The sequence below is a fragment of the Elephantulus edwardii genome, unplaced genomic scaffold (genome assembly GCF_000299155.1).
Source record: "Elephantulus edwardii isolate Elephantulus edwardi_28Jun2011 unplaced genomic scaffold, EleEdw1.0 scaffold00135, whole genome shotgun sequence".
NCBI classification, from domain to species: Eukaryota; Metazoa; Chordata; class Mammalia; order Macroscelidea; family Macroscelididae; genus Elephantulus; species Elephantulus edwardii.
The window spans coordinates 1,447,419-1,453,556 of NW_006399885.1; the positions used below are offsets into that span (position 1 = coordinate 1,447,419).

The following is a 6,138-nucleotide window of genomic DNA, read 5'->3' on the forward strand; positions in this document are numbered from 1 at the left end:
AAGAATGGTGAAACTTCACCTCACATATTTTGAGCATGTTGTTAGGACGGGCCAGTCCTTGGGAAAGAACATCATGCTTGGAAAGGTGGAGAGTTAGTGAAAGAGAGAAAGATCCTCAATGAGATAGATTGATCAAATATTTATAACAATAGGCTCAAGTATATCAACATAAGGCAAGGGTCAGATCCATTGTTCATAGAGTCACAAAAGTCATAGTCAATTCGTCAACACCTAACAATAGCAAAACTCACTGAAGAGTTGACTAGAGTCAGTTCCAATTCAATGGCAATCAGTTGATACCTAAATTAAGAATTATACAATTAGAGTAGTCAGTCTGTATTTATTGACCACCACAATCCAAATGACTGATGATTTGGCAATGGAACAGCTACACACACACACACACACACACACACACATCATTAGAATCCTTGGCAAAGGATTAAGAAAGAGAATAGCCTCGGTTATTTTTTGTTCTGACAATGAGGTATTGATGGCATTGCTAAAATTTTTATTGCTCCTAGATTAATATAACTGGAAAATCTTGAACAGGATATTGCTAAGTTTAATCAAAAGGATATATGATCTATGGCCTCTGTGACTTTACCATCCTTTTTTAATATCTTCAGTTGGTTGCCCAATTGTGCAGGGTTTTTGTTTGTTTGGGTTTGTTTTTTGGGTTTTTTTTTGTTAAAGCCTCTGGTGTAAACGAGGTTAATTATATTGGCAATAATCCTTATTTGTATAATTATACACAGCATTAAAAAATTACCTCTACCACAGGAACTAATAATCCTGTTTCATCAAAAACTCAGAGCATTATACATATAATTCTACATTCAAGAGACCCAAATTAGGACAGAGGCCCTTGTGCATGGCTTTTGTTGCTCGCCACCTGCAGAGTGAGTAAACCTAGAGGGTCTGGGAGCAAGACACCTCACACCCAGAATCCCAAGGTCCCTGTGCCCACCCCAGGCCACAACTTGGATGCACATGTTTCTGTATCCCTGCCTCCACCCTCTATCCTCCAGAAGGCTTGGATTTAGGATTTGTTGCCAGTGTCCAAAATTTTGATAAGAAACTTACTGAAGCTAATGTCAATAAATATTGACAGAACAAAAGGTTTTTTATGGCAAACTTCAAAACTGCAAGAATGACAGAGAAAAAAAATTGAAACTCTCAAAGAGACTACAAGTTGCATGGCAGAATCAATTAAGCACTGTATTGGATTGCTGCAAATTTCAAAAAAAGTACTATTAATCCTATAGATGCAATATATCAACCTAGTGCCTTGGAACCTGTGATCAGCACAGTGCCTTCCCAGATGGTCCTACCTTCAGAACCCGCTCAGTTGTGGAAGTTGGAGCAGTGCCCATCATCCCTATCAAATGGACCTATGTTAGCTACTCTGGGACAACATCCGACTCCAACACCATATAGTACAGACAGCAAACATTCACCACCCAGTAGCAGTCTTACTTCTCTAAGCAATATCAATTTGTCTCCACACTCAGTCCCAGAGTACTCCTACTCTAGCAGTGAGAATCAATTCTATGATGCTAATGAAACCACCAAAGTTGCTCATCCTCAAAGCGCTTAACAGATTCCTCGGTATCAGCCTCAGTCTCAGGAAATCAGACACCACAATTTTTTTTAATTTTACTCTGATTTATTACAAAGTTTAAATACATTGTTTTCACAAAAGATTGTTCCCATTTCCTTCACCTCACCCACTCAGAGACTTGTGCAACCCTATGATTAACACCCCACCCCACCCCCATTCTCACCCCTCTACTTCCACCTTCCCCCCCCACCTTGGATCCTCATACTCATTCTACAATAATGGTTTTGTACAGTATTTGTCCTTGTGGGACTGAGTTAGTTCACTCAGCATAATGCTCTCCAGTCCCTCCCAAGTTAGGTAGTAATGTACAAAAGGATTGCTCCTGTGAGAATCACTTAATTCTACTATGTCCGATGGAGTAAGTAATGCTGATATTTTCAATTCCTATACTGCATAACAGCACTGCTATAAAACGACTGGCATGGGGGCTTGGGGGAAACTAAGAAAAGAGAGGATAAATAATGAATACTGTATTGGAACAGATGAAGGAAAGTACTCTTTAAAAGAAATATACGATAAGGCATCATCTGTATGACAGCAGTCCAGAATGAGAGGAGCATAGCAAAGTGGACGGGAGGCAGGGGGGTCAGGGGGAGAGGAAATTATGCAACAATAAATGAATGAATTTTCTATTTTTAAGTGAACTGGGGGAGAGGGGTAGGGAAGAAAACATGGAACAACAAATGAATGAAAATCCAACTTTTATGCAAACTTTTGTTAAAATCACAATTAAAAAAACCATATCTATTTTAAAAAAAAAAGGATGATGAAGAGGTGAAGAGGAAGAAGCAGGATCAGTGAAAGAACACCAGAGCATTATCTTGTATAACCTGGCCCAGATTAGGCTTGGAATGGACCTTCCTAAGATAGTTCTTCCCACATTTATTCTTTTTTAAAAAAATTATTTTTTATTTTATTATTTTGTGTGTATGTACCATCAAATTGGATCTGACTGGTATAGGAGGAGACTGCCCCTCCTTCTCCAGCAGAGCATCTGGTGGATTTGAACTGCGTACCTCTGGGATTGCAGTGCAGCTTCTTGCCACTAGGCCATCGGCGCTCCCTTCCACACTTCTTCTTGAAAGAAGATCTCTTTTAGAAACATATGCAAACATTTTTTGCACAACTGGACCTGTTGGGGAGCATTAGCAACCAAAATGATCCCAGGGATCAAACAGTTCAGATGGTGAAGAGGAGCCTCCTACCCGTTCATGCGGGAAGGAAAGGATCAGCTGCCAAGAAGTCATATGACCCCACTTCAGAGGAAATCATTCAGTGTCACTGAACATTATCAAATGACAGTGTAGAGAACACAGTGCTAGAATCAGGAGGACCAGTCCCTTGGATTTCCACAAGCAGTGTAACATTTGTGGCTGCTGAACAAGCCTCGCTTTTTATGCTGAGTGTTTTAACAATAAGACACAATTCAATGCTCATATATGAACCAGGTGACAATTCCTTGGGATGTCAATTGGGGTACACGACATAGGGCAAGGCTTAGTCTCGTGTCTTGACCATGATGAACATCACATTCTCATATTCCTCAATGATTATGGAAGGTCTCTCCTCATAATAACTAGGTGGAACCAGGAGGAGAATGCAATAAATAGTACCTGTTTCAAAATAGGCTATAACACAAGTATCATCTTCCACATGAAACCTTTCTGTGGGGACAAAAAGCACATAATTACAGCTGACTTTTTTTGCCCCTCCAACTGACAAGAAGCCTTTTGACTCAAATGAATGGAAATGGAATATTATAATGCATACAAAATACGCAACAGGAGGAAATACCATCTTTCTGGATACCTATAATCCAGAAGAAAGTGAAGAAATGGGAAGATCCATATGATTATGAATCCCACTGCCTTTGGGAGGATGTCACTTTCAACTTGAAAATCAGAGACGTTGATGTAGCCAACCAAAGCAAAGCAGAGACATGAAGAAAGGCGAAGAGCAGAAGCTTGAGAAAGGAAGGGAAAGGACATTCAATGGCAGACAGGTTATTTCATGAATATGGAAAATGCTGGGTTTACAATGAACCACTACTGAAACGTCTTGGTGGTGTCATTCATTAGACTGGGAAATGTGACATTTGCGCCTAATGACCAGTCAGGAGATCACAATGAAGCAGCAAACAATCTTCCTCTGGGAGATCCAAACTTTCTTTGGGAGTTCACTCATTACTTATTGCAGTGGTTCCTAGCTCAGGGATACTGAATTTTCCAAGTAGACAAGCAATTAAAGCAAGAAAAACTTCCTTTTCCCTACTCTTCTGTGGCAGTTATTATTTTCACTTCTGAGACATTTGGTTCTGAGAAACTCTGGAGGATTTCAAAACAAAATGTCTAATCCTTCTCCAAACTCAATGCTTTGAAAAGCATTTATAAACCCAAGTCTCAAACTTTGCACTCCAGCACTGAAATTGAGATAGATATATGATGTTTCCTAGCTCACATAATCTTGGGATATGCATACAAAACACACATATACATATAAAAATACTTGATTTTACATAAATCTTCCCATCTACTGAAAATAATAATTTGTTTTAGAAAATTAGTACAATGTATTATAATAAACTATTGGGAAATTTAATGGTCTCATTATAACTTTTATTTTAGAATTTATTATTAAGTTGTATCTAACTCTGGGCCATTGTTTAATAATAGTCGGTGCTTTTTAATTCTTCATAAGGTAATTTTTCCAACCAAAAAATGAGATCCAAATTAGAGCAGTCTGATTAGTTAAGTTTAGATGGAGTTAAGGGCACTAAAAGTCCCACAGACTGCCAAGAGAAGAAACAAATACATCTTGAAGAGAGTGCAGACAGGATGCTCCTTGGAGAGAAGGATGGTGAACTCTCTCTCACATACTATGGGCAGGTTGTTAGGATGGCCAGTCCTTGGAGAAAGACATAATTCTTGGTAAAGTGGAGGATTAGGGAAGACCCTCAACAAGATGAATGGACACAGTGACTACAGCAACGGGCTCTAGTGTGACAGATGATGAGGATGGCACAAGATAGGGCAGGGTGCAAATCAGATGCTCATAAGGTCACAAGGTTGTGTTCATCTCAGGAGCACCTAAAAAGCACCTTAATTAGGCTGGCCATTTCAGGTAGGTCAGTTTTTTCCTTCAAGGTGGCCATATATCACCTATTCCACAGACCAAAATCATTTGATGATAACTGCTCAATGATAGCATGGTAGACTGAACAGTTTCCTGAAAGCCAAGGTACCTGTGATTTTTTTGGCTATGGGGAATGTCCATGGGTGTAATCAAAGGATAGTCTTCAAAATCCTTGATCAAAAGGAGGGAATCATGCAGGATATAAAAATAAAATTAGTCATGTGGTCTAAGATAACATGATTGAATTAAGGCTTAACATAACCTTTTACATAGATTAAAACTCCATTGTTTTTGGAATATTAAGGCAGGTTAAAAATGTGTATATTAAGCCTCATGGGGTATATAACTGATACTTCACCAAATCATTTTGTACCCCCCAAGAGATCTTGTATTTTACACAAGACAATTTTTTCTTTTATTTAAAATTAATTTTCATGAAAGTTTACAGATACTTAGGGTTTCCATTCATTCATTGTTGCACTTTTCTCCCTACCCATCCTCACCCCCTTAATTTACTCTTCTCCTTAAAAAATAAAAACTCATCCATTGTTATACAATCCATACCCCCAAGTCCACTCTACTATGTAGCCTCCACTCTGGACTTCTGTAATGAACACAACATAATGTTTAACCGTCTACTCTCTAAAACACTAATTACACTATTGTTTGTTGACTAGTCATGAGACTGTTCCATGACCACATACCTTGTAAATAAGTCTTTTAGCCAGTAAATTACTCCAATTGTATTAAAATAACCAACAGTATTAATAATCACCTTTCACTTTATCTTGCCTTTAGGTGACCACTATCACTAATAAGATGCTGCAACTACATGTGATTTGTAATCCTTTCTTGAATTCATGAGTTTCAGATTTTGGTGATGCCTCATTCAAATGATATTTTGGCTTCAAAAAATCCTCTTTGAACTTCCTTGGACAGAGTAATTTGTCTAACTCACTTCTTAAGGGAAGATATTAGATCTCCATTACGGAAACTGGCACAGTCATAGCAGGTTATTGTATTTTCAACACGGTTCCTAGGGAAAGGGAACACTAGTTACGTGTTCACTTTTGAAGTTTGACAGCTGATTATACAACAGAGCTCTGGTAGCCGAGTGGTAAGAAGTTGCACTGCCAACCACAAGGCACACGGTTCAAATTCACCAGTTGCTCCAAAGGAGAAGGATGGGCAATCTCCTCCCGTGAAAATTTATAGCTTCTGCAACTCATCGCTGACTTTTTAGCAGGTTTACAGAGACTGCTCATCTTTCTCCTGGTGGGCTGCTGGCGGATTCGAATCAGCTGCTTTCAGATTAGTGGGACAGCACCTTAGTCTCCAGAGAGACACCGTTGCTCCTGAGTACTTTAGAGAGGTCCCTGACA

The 6,138-nt window shown here is 39.0% G+C and overlaps 1 protein-coding gene and 1 pseudogene across 1 annotated transcript in view; one reads left to right on the forward strand and one right to left on the reverse strand.

Annotated features, from left to right (window-relative positions):
• The window catches only part of LOC102846431 (lambda-crystallin homolog), a 212,384-nt gene that overhangs the window by 87,662 nt on the left and 118,584 nt on the right, over nt 1-6,138 (reverse strand). The gene's annotated exons all lie outside the window — the stretch shown is intronic.
• LOC102875022 lies at nt 1,040-3,702 on the forward strand (annotated as a pseudogene).